A 15,826-nucleotide genomic window follows, 5' to 3' on the forward strand; every position below is an offset into this window, starting at 1 on the left:
AATACGTAGCAAGCACGCTAATTACCATAGCAAATCGGCATCAGGCTTGCATGGCTATATCCTCAGTATTACCTTCGGGCCCGTACCACTCCATCAGGCGCATGACGTTTATTTGCCCGCCGCTTAGCAAACTTTTTGTTGTACCACCTGAGATGTTCAGAGTGGATTTCAAAAGCTTTGACATGCTTTTTCTATAAGGCAGCATGACAATCACGCTAGAGGCGAAGCTTTGGAGGTATGCTTGGAATTCCTCCACCGTCGGACACAACTCATTGTCTCCGAATCTGAATATGTGAACGTCTAGGTCCCAGAATCGTAGAGCCGCCCACAGGATTTCAAGGTGCAACCTTATGCTTCGGAGGAAGCAAAAGGCGGCCAGCCTGTGAGTCCGAAAGGATAACCAATCAGTTGCAATAAATCCTTCTAACCATGGGCCAATTGGGGTTGGTAAGTGATTTGCCATTTTAAGTGATGTGTGAAGTGTTGCTTTTGGAGGGGTACCTTACACTTACAGGGGCTTTACCCTTTTATAGCAAAAGGATGGAAAATATCCCTTTTTTCCAAGGGAAATATCTAAGCAAGGTGGCACTATCCCTTCAATACAGGGGTACACCTGTGAGATGTCCCAGAGGTGTCCTGGACGGCCAAAGATGATGACAATGCCTACAACCCTTCAATTTCCAAATGGGTCAAAAAAGGCAACTATGACTGGACAGAACCAGCACGCTCTTGCGTGGTATCCGTGCGCGCCTGAAAGGAATACGCATGTCTGTGTTGGTCCAATGCGCGATGGTTTACCTTTTTCCTGCCAGAAAAACTGCCTACTAACTTTTGTGGATGATTGTTCACTTTTGGTCTCGGGCCAAGTTTTGAATATTTAACACTTCTAGTAGGTATTGGGCATGCGTGCCCTTTGGAATTTTCGGATTCCGAGACGCGAGGGCCCGGATCGAGGGAGCGCGAGCGGGGAAGCAAGCGCTCGCAAAAATACAGAGTCGCCACTCGGGTTTGAAGGTCCGACACCCAAGGAACCGTATTTCGAAGCACTTGCCGCGCTGTTTGATTTGAAAAAGTTAAGGAACCAGTCCGTCATAACCATATCTGGGTTCGGGAGCCAGGTTACGAGAGGGGAAGGGTTTTATGGCACCCCTCTCGTCCAATCCGGAGATCGGTCTCTACTTAGGCATTTGCAAAAATGTTTGTTTGCGATTATGTTTGATTAATCAAATTTTTAGCCAATTAGGGCAGGGGAACAGTTAATCAGGGATTAAAACTGTAACATGTTTGCAGGATGTGATAGATAGCATGCATGCATGAGCAGTTAGTATAGGATAAGAACAGACTGCTGTGGGAGTTTAAACAAACTGGGAGGCCCCTGTTTTGGAGTGACGTGCGCAGGAAGAAACCAGCATGCACTGAACAAGTCACTGCATGCTGTTCACTCCTGCGCGCACAACTCCAAGACATGCGCGCGCCGGTGAGCTCAAACCCACATCTCTTATTCTCAAATCATCTGGGCTCTGGAAGGACCAGTGCACACCCAGGACAAACCACGCAGTTCATATAGCAGCATAATATACAATTTAAAGGTTGTAAAGCCCTACAAATTAATAAAACACCCCATAAACAGTGTGGGGACAAAATAATGGCCTAAAACTAAGCTACCCGTGCAAGGCCACTCACTGGTCTGAGGCATACTATCGCGCGACGGAGCCAGTCTGGCGCGCGAGGATGCGCCTTGGCGCACTGTCGCGCGATGGAGCCAGTCTGGCGCGGACCAGTATTTGGTTTACACATTTCTAGGTTCTGGGACATGTCCAGAATGATCCCAGGGGTAGTCCAAAACAGAAGACATGCAAATTGAACTACGGCTAGCAATTTCTAACAAAGGAAAGCAGTAAACTAGTTATTAACATGCTCAACAGAGTGATCTATACACAAAATAAAGCACAAAACAGTAGGACACCAATCCCCACGCGGTCCATCTCATGCAGTACCGGAGTGTCGCGCGAGAGAGTGGGACCATCGCGTGCTGGTTCCTACCATGACGGTTTTTAAAACCTTGCCAGCTTTAGGACCAGAACTGGTATTGATTACCAGCCTTGGCCCTGCCGGCCCCCCTCAGGGATCAGAACAGAAAACAAAACAAAGGTAAGCTATACCTTCGGTTTTGAGTTTGAAAGGTGTTTGAACTTTGATGTTTGAAGGCTTGATTGAGGAGTTTGAGTGGTAGAAGCAAAGAACAAGCTTTGTTCTTGGATGGTTGAAGTGTGAAAATGGAGGGTTGTGACCCAAAGTGTACTCTTTTGAAATTCTTGAACCCTTTGAAAGAGAAACAAAGGGGGATATATATAGAGAAGGATGGAGGTGAATCTAGTTGGTGAAAAGAGAGGAGTTCAGCTAGTCCACGAGGCCTGGCTGAAGTTGCATCGGTGGCCAACTGTCCTCCTCAGGAAAAGTTGGTGGGAGATTTGACCGTCGCGCGACAGAGTGAGTCTGTCGCGCGATGGTGCGCCCTGGCGCACAATCGCGCGATGGAGTGAGTCTGGCGCGCGATGGTGCGCCCCGGCGTAGGATGGTTGCGCCCTGGCGCGCATCAGTAGGGTTTTTGGTTTTTTTGAAGTGGCTTAGGCTAGGTTAGGTTCAAGGGTTTTGCAAACACTCAAAGCTCAAACACGCTATCATTCCCAGGGTGTTCTTGATCCATTTCATCATCGGGGAATCAAAAACCGTAAGTAAACTAATCTGGAAGCCTATATTGGGGTGTCTACAGTAGCCCCCCTTTGACGGCACTTGAAGCACCATTGACTTGGTACAAGTAACGTCAAAGGTTTCTAGACACCCCTCAAGGCAATCCAGAGCAGAACATACTAGCAAAGTAGACAAGCATACTTACAGAACCTAATTGGTTGAATGGACGGACAGATCGTCGCTGGGGATGGAAGTAGAAGTGGACGAATGCATTGCCGCTTGTTGATCGAATTTGGACAGGACAGGTTGTCGTTGCAGATGTGGACGGGACAGGCCGTCGTTGTTGGGGATCAAGCTATCCTCGGCACAAAGTATTCCAACAAACACGGGTAGGTCGTGTCAGGCAGGTTGAATTCCATCTTGTAGGGAATCAGAGCCAATCTCCTTATCAAAGACCATCCGAGACAGAGCAATAAGCCTGCTGGAAGATGCACTTGCGGCTAGACTGAGGGTGATTGTCGTTCGGGACAGGCCAAGATGGACTCTCCTGGGGAACAATCAGTTGCGGATGAACGGACCATCGAATGATGTTCTAGTCGTTGTTTATGGATTTGACAGGAAACGGGCTGATCAGTGTACCAAAAGATCAAGCCGTTGGGGGATTTGACAGGATGGAAAGATCATCAGTATAAATGATCGAACCGTTGAAGTCTGGATGGGAGGATCATCAGTATAAATGATCGAACCGTTGCAGACATGACAGGAGACAGGCTGATCAATGTGCAGAATGATCAAGCCGTTGATTTGGTGGAGATAGACGATATGGCTGACCATCATGGATGATATGGCTGACCATCGTTGAATGACTGATATGGCTGACCGCCATGGATGATATGGCTGACCATCGTTGAATGACTGATATGGCTGACCGTCATGGATGATATGGCTGACCATCGTTGAATGACTGATATGGCTGACCGTCATGGATGATATGGTTGACCATCGTTGAATGACTGATATGGCTGACCGTCATTGATGATATGGCTGACCATCGGGTTGATTGGGTCGGACGATATGGCTGACCGTCGTTGATGATATGGCTGACCATCGGGTTGATTGAGTCGGACGATATGGCTGACCGTCGTTGATTTGGATGGGTGGGAAGATCACTATGCAGAATGATTAAGCCGTTGGGAATTGGATAAGACCGGCTGTTGTTGATTTGAAAGGGGAAGATCAGTGTGCAGAATGATCAAGCCATTGTGAAAAGGACAGGACCGGCTGTCGTTGATTGAGATGGGCGGATCATCAGTCTAAATGATCGAGCCGTTGAAGATTGGACAGGACCGACTGTCGTTGATTTGAAAAGGGCGGATCATGCTTCAGGATGACCGTGCCATTGAATTGGATTGAATTCTGATTCCCCAAAGTGCATTCTAAGTGCCAACAGAGCAGGACAGCGAGGTTGTGTGCTTGATGGTTACCATGGCAAATGAGACAAGGAAAGTGGCGTGTGGCATTCCCCCATTCTTGCACTAACCCACAGAAGCGATTCCGTCATAGAATTTTTCTGCTTTAAACATTTGATATACAATATGCAAAGATGCATACTAAGAAAATGCACAAATTGAAAATGTAGATGCAAGCTAAGGGCGGCTCCTACGAGGACAACGACGCCTAAGGACTACCACTGAGCCCAAGTACTTTACTGCCTTTTGCCCTGAAGATGCGCACCAAGATAGAGAGACATTGAGCGGGCTGGCGTGCCCAATTGACATGTAGCAACAGTAGTGGGCCTGCGTGCCCTTTCTTTGATGCTTGGGCGGACGAGCCCCATGGATGTGCTTTGCTTGGCCTTGGGCTGACGCGCCCTTGCTGCTTCAAGAGATTCCGCTGCTTCCGGATTACCGATACTAGGGTAGCAATGTAACAATTGCGTTTTCCAGTTTATTGACACTATTTTACAAGTGTTGAAGAGAATGCAAAAACTAACCACTAATATCTAATTTGCATTGACAAGTGATTTGAATCGACACACAGACGTGCGCACATAAACAGACTCGCCTAGCTCGAATGAAAAGGGAAAAAGAGCCCCAGGGTATAATGCAAACCCTTAGACACACGGAACATAATGAAATTTTTGGGTATTAATGAGCCAAAAACTCACGACATTCCTTAGACAGGTGAAACTAACACTTGCGAAAGACGCAAAAAGGCACAAAGACTTGTACAAACAAAACCGAGAAAAGCATCTCGAAACGATAGTTGATTGAAAAGCTGGAAAAATGTCGCAAAAACGGACATAAAACACAGATAATGACTCGTATAGGCCCGGACTGAAACCGACACCCCCGTGCAGTCACATTAAGTCCATATGACTTGCATGGTATGACAAGACTTGGCAAAAGCCCCTGGAATGACATTTGAGGGTAGTAGCTAGCTGCTACTGTCTGTTGCAAGAAGTGTGCGCAGGTTTGTGACCAACGCGCATCACTTCGAACAAACGCGTTGCGGTTGCTTATACCAGACTTCGCTGAACTTAGAATAAATTGTGAGCCGGTTAAGGTCTCTAGCATTTCGTTCTGTTTTTGATGCTTCAAATATTTTAAGACTTATGCTCAGCCTATAAATTGAAAAAGCAGTTTGTAATAAAATTGAAAGACAAAGGTTTTCCCCCTTCTGATTCCTCCAATGCAGCTTGATCTGATCTTCGATCCTCTTCGACCTTTGATGTGTACCAAAATGTCAACCATGGATCCAATTGATAGAATGTGACCGAGTCTCAAAAAGAGACTGCCTACGTATCCCAAGCTAGGGAATCAAGTCAGAACGTAGTTCAGGCCAAGGTTCACTCGAGTATTTTACCGTACCTTTTACGCTCTAACTTTTGCCTAGAACCGCCCATTCGGGTTTTTGGTCTAGCGAGCTTTCAAATGTTGCCTTTACTTTTGCCTAGACCTCCTTCATAGGTTCTTGGTCTAGCAGGCTGCTCTAACTTTTGCTTGGAACTGCCCACCCTTGGGGTTTTCAGCCCAACGAGCTTCTCTCAGGGAAAAGACTTTTGAATTGATCCATGTTGACCAAGGTATTTGAAATTGATTGCCATCGAGGTCGTCGAGATCGATGATCTCTGGCCACAGCCTCAGATAAAACGGCTTTGATAGTGCAGAGTCCAGTGTGCTTCGGTTGACATGTCTCGTTCCAGACCAATTTTGAACTTGCTAACTTGTACTTGGTGGAACGCTGTTCCTACAAACTTGAACATGTATGAGGCGCTGGACCTTTTGAGCTTCTACTTTTTGGCTTGGCATCCGGTAGCAACAAGATTTGATGTTCCTTTATCTCAGGGTCTACGTTAGGCATGTCATTTGAGAGACCATGCCAAAATATTGATGAACTCTTCAAGGCTGCCTGACCGGGCGCAATGCTCCTCTGGGGACAGTGTTGAACCAGTTTGAACCATTTGGAGGTCTACTTCATCTTTCAAGTTTATTTGAAAACTATTATTTCAATTTATAGGCTGAGCATGCCTTTCGTCTTCCCTTTCGGCGAGGGAACACATTTCCTTGGGAATGATCCCATCGAAATCTATCCCTTCGTCGTCTGGGTCGACACAGTTTATTCACAAGCCAACAAAGTACTTAGAAGCAAGATAATGCATATCATAAAGAAAGCCCATCGGGGTTGCCAAGTACAGCAGACTCAAAACTTGAAACAAAAGCTACGACGTGGAGGGCCAAGAGGCACAACCTCCGACTCAGAGCTAGACTTAGACGACTCAAAAGACTCTGTGTCAGACTTAGAAAAAACGCCAATGCAAACTAGACGCGATTTGAAAATGCAATATTTAAAAAAAAGGCTACCCATAGCTTCCACAAAAAGAGGTAGGATCCAGCGGGTGTCAGGCCCAAGCAACAGCAATTCGGCTTCCTCAGCTTCTTTGACCAAACCTACTCGGTGCTCCCATGAACAATGAACCTCAGCCCGTCAGTCTGCTCCTTTGTAAGTTCCTCATTACTGTCAATCCAGGTGTCGGCAGTGAAGACCTCAATTGCCCAATCTACAGCCATCATGTTAATCTCCGATTCGTACGGGATGGATACGATTGGTTTGGGTTGGCTCTCTGGGACGATATAGTGGCTAGGGTTGAATATGGTGGAGCTCGGGTTGATTTGAGTGGAGGTGATAGATATTTGACCAACCAGAGGGTCAAAGTTGTGTTGAGGCAAGGAGTTGGAAATGACGTTGGGCTTTGGTGGAACTTGAATCGTGCCATTGTCAATGAGATCTTGAATCTCATGTCGAAGACGATAGCATGTGTCAGTGGGATGGCCAGGCATTTGGTGGAAGGCACAGAAGAGGTGAGGTTTGTAACCAGAAGGTAGAACTTTTGGCGGGGAAGTTGGGGTCAAGGGTTTGAGATGCCCAGACTTGACGAGTTTTTCCATCACTGCGGATAGAGATGCCTCGAAGACAGAGAAATTCCGCGGCTGGGTTCGAGCCCGGTAGCTTTGGGCATTTTGAACCTGGTTGACATCGGCAGCGCGATTGGAGTCAAAAGCCGGAGCATCGCTCCCACTTGTAGCTGTATTGGAGTAGTTGTCGTTACCGAACAACGTGCTACTATTTTCAGAGTAGGGCCGCGGCTTAGCTTTCTGTGAGGAGGACTCTCCCCTAGGCAGAATTCCACTCTGCAATGCATCCTCAATGGCTAAACCAGACTCAAAGAAAGTCTCAAAGTTTGCAGATGCTTGAACCAACACGAGGTGCTTGGCATAGTCAGGCTGGAGATTGCGAGAGATGATGCGAAGTTGATCCCTCTCACTCGGGCGATCAGTCATTAGTGCAGCCTTGGCTCTCCACCTCTTAACAAAATCCGCAAAGGACTCATTTGCTTCCATTTTGGTGGACTCCAACTCACGAGTAGTCATCTTGAGCTGCGAGTTGTAACTGTACTACGAGACAAAGGCAGCCCCTATGTCTTCCCAAGTTCTTCTTTTGGAGATGTCAAGCGACAGAAACCAATGGAAGGCAGGCCCAGAGAGAGTCTGTGGGAAAAGCTGAGACATGGCCTCACTTTCCACACCCAACAGCTTCATGGCAGCGTGGTAGCCAAAGAGATGAGTCTTGGGATCACCGCTCCCATCGAACTTAACCAAGTCAGGCATCTTGAATTTGTCAGGAAGCCTAGCATTAAGGTACAGGCAAAGACGATCCAATTCCTCCTGCGCTGATCTTCTCAGATTTTGAAATAGCTTCTTCCAACTTAACCATCTTGGCCATAAGAGTAGCTATGTCAGGGTCTTGAACAGGCCTAACAACAACGGGATTTGGAGCAAGCACACGAGCCTCTCTAGAAGTGGGCTGAACGATAAGCCGGCCTTCACGGTTTGGATCCTCAACAAAGACGGGTTCTGCATGAACATCCTCATCGTCCTCGCCTTCCTCTTCGGCCACTGGTGGAAGACGAGTGTTGATAAGGTCATTTAGGCGAGTGATGTTAGCATCTGTCTGAGTAGCCCTCTGTTGCATAGCAGTGATACTGTTCTGGAGGTTCATGAGCATGGTTTCCAGAGTGAGCGGTTGATCTGTCATCGCAGGTTTTTCAATGGAGCTTGATGAAGAAGCTGAAGATGGGGAAGCCGGCAGCGTGGCTTTTTGCAAAATCGATGGCGAACCCGACTGTAGGGCGGCCAACAGTGAACCTGGAGAAGCCTCCGTTGCAATTGACAGGAAAGTTAGCCTGACAAGCCTTTCAACCAGATTCTGAAGACGTTCCCAAGTAGGTTTGGCTCTTCCTTTCTGTACTCTCTTGTTCGGTGCAATGACCTTAAGCTTCGGACAGCAAAGTAAGACAAAAGCTCAGTGGTGTTCCTTCAGCAAAATGCAATGTACACGTCATTGTCGGTGTCAACCCTAGACTCTAGAACTAGAGACAAGTCTATCTCATGATGTTCGGAGGCTGCCAGAATCCTCAGAATTCTTTTTGGGGGTGTATCCTTTGAATATATCAAACTGATCCTAAGAGATGTCAAAACAGACTAAGTCTTCGACTAGTCCCATTTGAAGTTTCGACTTTGAATTAGAAACAACTCGGTATTGACGGCGTGACACCTTAACCGGGGTGGCGTGAGCAACGCTGTGCTTTGCCGGGGTGGTTATAAGTGACAAGGCACTTGTAACCTGAATGATATCAATGTCACGACATCAATACTTTGTGGTTCCTTATTGTCGGTCGAATCCTTAATCGGGCATGAGCCAAGGACTTAATAAGGTTTGATTTCTCAAAGTCTCGCTGATCTAAGGACTTTGAAAAAATTAACAACGTGCACCATCGAGATGCACGACTCTTTATCGGGTCTAGCAGCGTCCTAATAAGCATAAGACAGGCTCGAAAGAGAGAGACAACCTAGAAGCCGCCCTAAGCATGCTCCTACGCAAAACAGAATGTGTGTACAGTGCATGCGATAGGGAAAGCAGTAACACATAGACAGTATATGGGGGTTAGATGCAAGTAAATCTTACCCTGCAGGTACCTGTCCTATTTTGGAGAGTTCTAGTGCTTTGTACATGCAACAGGCTGGTTTTGGCTTGTAACGGGTTCCTCGGACTAAAGCCAAGATATACCTCCCGCCGCCCGCGTAATCGCTGAGCAACAGTCGAACGGTAGAATGACCTATCATCGTCGGAGGTTGTTGGTCATTCGGGGTCCCCGGGCTCCGGTAAACCGTGCCGGATTGCCAAAACGATCCAACGAGACTTATCCCACATCGATGCAAATGAGAATGCTAAAGATTGATTTAATGGAACAGAATCACAATTTCGCAAATGCCCTTTTCAAATTTGGCTCACTTTATTTAGTCAATGCTTAGAAGAAACTACACGAGAGAACGATCGGAAAAGTCCCAGATTGGATTAGCCGGACACGAGGTCCCGTTAAATCACCATTCCAACCTTCGGCAGCGCGAAGCTCACTATTTTGACAGACTTTTGTGGGATTGTTCTCGAGCGTATTAAAATCTAAGTATAGACCAATATTGATTCGATCCCCAGCAGAGTCGCCACTGTGGGCATGCGTGCCCTTCGGAATTTCCGGATTTCGAGACGCGAGGGCCCGGATCGAGGGAGCGCGAGCGGGGAAGCAAGCGCTCGCAAAAATACAGAGTCGCCACTCGGGTTTGAAGGTCCGACACCCAAGGAACCGTATTTCGAAGCACTTGCCGCGCTGTTTGATTTGAAAAAGTTAAGGAACCAGTCCGTCATAACCATATCTGGGTTCGGGAGCCAGGTTACGAGAGGGGAAGGGTTTTATGGCACCCCTCTCGCCCAATCCGGAGATCGGTCTCTACTTAGGCATTTGCAAAAATGTTTGTTTCCGATTCTGTTTGATTAATCAAATTTTTAGCGAATTAGGGCAGGAGAACAGTTAATCAGGGATTAAAACTGTAACATGTTTGCAGGATGTGATAGATAGCATGCATGCATGAGCAGTTAGTATAGGATAAGAACAGACTGCTGTGGGAGTTTAAACAAACTGGGAGGCCCCTATTTTGGAGTGACGTGCGCAGGAAGAAACCAGCATGCACTGAACAAGTCACTGCATGCTGTTCACTCCTGCGCGCACAACTCCAAGACATGCGCGCGCCGGTGAGCTCAAACCCACAGCTCTTATTCTCAAATCATCTGGGCTCTGGAAGGACCAGTGCACACCCAGGACAAACCACGCAGTTCATATAGCAGCATAATATACAATTTAAAGGTTGTAAAGCCCTACAAATTAATAAAACACCCCATAAACAGTGTGGGGACAAAATAATGGCCTAAAACTAAGCTACCCGTGCAAGGCCACTCACTGGTCTGAGGCATACTATCACGCGACAGAGCCAGTCTGGCGCGCGAGGATGCGCCTTGGCGCACTGTCGCGCGATGGAGCCAGTCTGGCGCGCGATGATGCGCCCTGGCGCACTGTCGCACGATGGAGCCAGTCTGGCGCGCGATGGTGCACCCTGGCGCGGACCAGTATTTGGTTTACACATTTCTAGGTTCTGGGACATGTCCAGAATGATCCCAGGGGTAGTCCAAAACAGAAGACATGCAAATTGAACTACGGCTAGCAATTTCTAACAAAGGAAAGCAGTAAACTAGTTATTAACATGCTCAACAGAGTGATCTATACACAAAATAAAGCACAAAACAGTAGGACACCAATCCCCACGCGGTCCATCTCATGCAATACCGGAGTGTCGCGCGAGAGAGTGGGACCATCGCGCGCTGGTTCCTACCATGACGGTTTTTGAAACCTTGCCAGCTTTAGGACCAGAACTGGTATTGATTACCAGCCTTGGCCCTGCCGGCCCCCCTCAGGGATCAAAACAGAAAACAGAACAAAGGTAAGCTATACCTTCGATTTTGAGTTTGAAAGGTGTTTGAACTTTGATGTTTGAAGGCTTGATTGAGGAGTTTGAGTGGTAGAAGCAAAGAACAAGCTTTGTTCTTGGATGGTTGAAGTGTGAAAATGGAGGGTTGTGACCCAAAGTGTACTCTTTTGAAATTCTTGAACCCTTTGAAAGAGAAACAAAGGGGGATATATATAGAGAAGGATGGAGGTGAATCTGGTTGGTGAAAAGAGAGGAGTTCAGCCAGTCCACGAGGCCTGGCTGAAGTTGCATCGGTGGCCAACTGTCCTCCTCAGGAAAAGTTGGTGGGAGATTTGACCGTCGCGCGACAGAGTGAGTCTGTCGCGCGATGGTGCGCCCTGGCGCACAATCGCGCGACAGAGTGAGTCTGTCGCGCGATGGTGCGCCCTGGCGCACAATCGCGCGATAGAGTGAGTCTGGCGCGCGATGGTGCGCCCCGGCGTAGGATGGTTGCGCCCTGGCGCGCATCAGTAGGGTTTTTGGTTTTTTTGAAGTGGCTTAGGCTAGATTAGGTTCAAGGGTTTTGCAAACACTCAAAGCTCAAACACGCTATCATTCCCAGGGTGTTCTTGATCCATTTCATCATCGGGGAATCAAAAACCGTAAGTAAACTAATCTGGAAGCTCAGATTGGGGTGTCTACATAGGTCATTACAAGTATAAATGATTGTGTCGAAGTTTTGATTCTGTGGTTTTACGTCTAAATGAAGGATTTGGGCCCGCTAGAGGATTTGTTCATAGTTTCATTGTTTCAAGGTGGTTTTGCAAATCTGGCGTGCTATACAAGACGTCTTTTATTGAACATGCCAGGCTTAAAGGCCATATAACGATTCAAAGCAAACAACAGAACAAAGCAAAAACAAAATGCTCAAAAGGCCTAATGGCTTTCAGCTTATTCTCAATACAACCTGACTGTTGAGATATCAGTATTGTCCTCCCGATCTTTCCATGACTTCTCCTTGAAGCCATTTGACGTAACGATTGTCCAGCCAGTCCACAAAATTTGGGTTGGGGCCCTCAAGCACCCTGTCATTCCAGCTACTCCGGTAATTGCGCAACATCTTAACATCAAAATTGGGCAGTTGGCAGTTCTCAGTCCCAGATTTGTGCAGACCCTGACTCATTCCCAGCTGACGGAGTATACGGCCAAGGATATAAAAGGTAAAGCTCGTCAAACTAGCAATTATCATCATTTCAAAGCCTACGGAGTTGATGGCCATCTAAGGCATGTTCAGCCATGGACATCTCCAGACAAAGTCATCAGACTGCATGTCATGCAGGAAGACATACCACTCTAGCATTTCCTTTTTAGGGTACAGCAAGGATCGTTCGAGCATCCGCCTGGGAAAGTGCTCCCATCCTACTTGGGGTGCCTCTAGCAAGCCGACCTTGTCAGAAAGCCATATCTGTACAAGTGAAAAACAAGTAAGTAGCCAGATAAAGCCTGAGCGAAAAGACAAGTAAGGATCTAGTGCGAGCCTTATCTGGGTGTCGAGGTAAAATGGGAAAGTGTGCAAGTCAGTAAAAGGTGAGCTGAGTGAGAGTTTACTTGAAACAAGCGTGGATTGCCACTGATTGTGTTGGTTTGACCACTTTTCAACAGATCTAAGCCCATTATTATTTCAGCCAGGACTATGGGAATGATGTTCTTTCGGGCCCCCATCTAAGAAGCTATGCTCACGAGGCTAGGGCTGACTTTCCCGTCGGTAGGAATCAACATGTAGGCTGCTAGCACGCAAATTGAAAGAGCAAAATGCCGGTGTGCCTGTTTGACATAGTCCTCCAAGATCTCGTCAGGGCTATACAGCTCAATCAGGCGCGGAATGTTAAGTTCGCCGTCGTGAATTATACTTGCCGTCAGTTCTTCAGAAATATTCAAAGTCATCTGCAACAAATGACTCATGTTCTCTTGGAGTGGCGGGATAGCAAGTATGTGGCAATTAGCAAAACCATGAAGATAAGCTTGGAATTCCTCCACCGTTGGACACAATTCGTCGTTGTCATATCGGAAAACGTGCATAACTGGGCTCCAAATGCACAAGAGCAGCTTTGAGGAGCTCAGGGCGTGGCCCCACATATCGGAGGTCACGGATTGAGGCTAGCCCTCGGACCTCGAACTCGCCCAATTGATGGTTTCGAACCTTGTTAGCCAAGGATCAAGCAAGGTTGCCAACGGACTTTCATTTCGAATGATGAGAGTGTTTAGTATGTGGAAGAGGAAATGTGTGCTCTCAATGCCATTAGCTTCTCTCTTTTATTGACAAACTTGCAAAAATATCGTCCTCGATTTGCGTGCCGCGTGCCAAGGGATAAGCACCATGCAAGGTGTCCTAACACTTTGCAATCCAAGGACACCTCCTTTTGTAACTTCAAAACAGTCTCCTAGACAGCCAAAAGTGATGACAAGGCTTCTTGTGCTTTAAAGGAGTGATTTGGTCAAACAAAGGTAGCTTAGCAAGGATTGACCATCGCACGTCTGTGCGGCTTCATCGTGCTAGAGATCGTTATATCGCGCGCTTGATCTAGTTCCTCGCGCGCGTCTGCAGTCTGCATTTTGACAGTTTGCAGCAGCTACTACCTCCATTTGGTCATTTTTCGTTCCAAAGGTCTTTTTGCACTTTTGATGATTCAAGCAAGTCTCAATGGGCATATGTGACTGTATCTAAGCATCGGATTTGAAATATCGCGTTTAACAAAGATTTTGGACCCTCGACGGCTCATTTCAAGTTCAAGTTGAGATTTCGGGAGGTCAAAATTCATTCTAAGGGTTTTTGCCAAGTCCTATCATGCTGTACAAGTCATATGAACCTAATGTGACTGTACGGAGGTGTCAGTTTCAGTCCGGGACATAATCAAGCCATCATTTACACTTTACGTCCATTTTGTAGCATTTTTAGCATTTTTCGATCTAAATTTTATTCCGGGACATTTTCCTTAGTTCCATCAATTCGTGTAGGTCATGTTGTACATATTTGACCTTACCAAAGTGTCAGTTTCATCTAAATTTAAGTATTTTGAATTTTGGCTCTTTAATGCCCAAAATTTCATTATATTTCATGTGTTCCCGTATCCTAGTCGTATCCTAGGGCACATTTTTCATTTTCATTCGAGCTCGTCACACCTGTACATACATATGTATCTGTGAACAGCCTCAGTACGTCATCAATGCAAGTTTGGTATTAGCGGTTGGGTTTTGTTTTCTCTTATCTATTACAAGAGTCAATGAACCATAAAATGCAAATTTTATAACTACTACCAGGCATATGCACGTCAAAATGGTGAAAAACTATTGTACATATGGCACTTCGGCCAATCAAAAAGTCATCATGTCTACTCGGGCACATCCGCCCACAAGTCAAAAGGCACGCAGGTCTCAAAACGGCTATCAAATGTCAACTAGGGCACGCCAGCCCTCCATCGATCTATCTACTTGGGCACACAGGCCCGAAAGCAAAAATCAAAATGCAGAAAGTAAGATGAGGCTCGATGGTAGCCCTCAGGTCCCCCCAAGCCAGTTGGTGTCCTCCTCATCGTTCTCTTCCTCTCTAGGATCCAGCTTGTATCTGGGATCGTTGACGGTATCATTAGAGTCGCTGTTATCAGACGAGCGCTCCTCGTCCTCTTGCCCCTCCTCTTCTTTTTCTCCCTCTTCTTCCTCCTCACCCTCTTCCTCGGAGACCTCAGGCAGGATTAGTCGCTTCTTGCGGACCGGCTCATTTTGCGTTGGCTTCTAGCGCATCTTAATTTGGTACTGCCTCTCTGCGCGTGCCACGACCTCCCTGTCTGCCTTCTCTCTTGCAGCTACTGGCTGTGAGCTTCTCGTCTATCGCTTAGTGGTGACTAGAGGTGCGGTAGTCCTCGTTGCCATTTTTCTCTATGGCAGAGACCGTGTGCTTTTCCTTCTAGGAGCCGCCTGTCTTTGTGCCTGCATTGTATATTCATTTCGAACATCAGTATACATTGTACATATGGTATATGAAATGTTTGCAAACAGGTACATTCTATCAATTTCAAATCAAAGGCCATTGAAGCATGTTTTGTATCAAAAGAAGGTGCATATATCAAGTATCGAAAGCAGGAGTGTATTGTTTTCTAAAGAGTATACCTGAGTCCTCTGAATAGCTGCTGGCTAAGCTGTTGGTGGGGTCGGTGCTAGGTAGTGTAACTCCAGTGGCATGTCGCTCGCCGCCCTTCTGATCACATTATCCATCGCCAACATGCAATGGACAGCTTCATTCACCCACTAAGTTGTCACCTGCAAATACAGTTTGGGATTATCGAACAGTTCAACAATAATTCAAGTGTATCGAAATGCAAAAATGGAAGCTAAGTCTTACTGGGACAGTCATTGATGCGGGCTCAACTCTAGCAGGAACCTATTGTACCTCCTCTGGATTCCCCTGATTGTCCACCACCGAGATCCTCCATAGCAACTCTGGTGGTCCACTTTTCACTGGTCCACTCAAGCTTCGCCTTATACGGCCCTCGCCACCTCTCTATCTCTCTACAGCTGCTCTCCTCTCCTTAGCAGCTCCACGAGCCTGACTCCGTATCTCTCTGAAAGCCCGAACGCCAAGTGGCCCTACCAAGTGCTCTCTCTGGTATGTGGCGTAATCCATATCGGGACACAAGTAGTGCATTACGTCAGTGTAGGGCTATATGAATGTCTCTAGCTTAGCCTGTGTGTGAGGCCCGTGATGGAAGAGGCCCTGGCACTTG

This window comes from Rhododendron vialii, chromosome 10a (genome assembly GCF_030253575.1).
Source record: "Rhododendron vialii isolate Sample 1 chromosome 10a, ASM3025357v1".
Classification (NCBI taxonomy): Eukaryota; Viridiplantae; Streptophyta; class Magnoliopsida; order Ericales; family Ericaceae; genus Rhododendron; species Rhododendron vialii.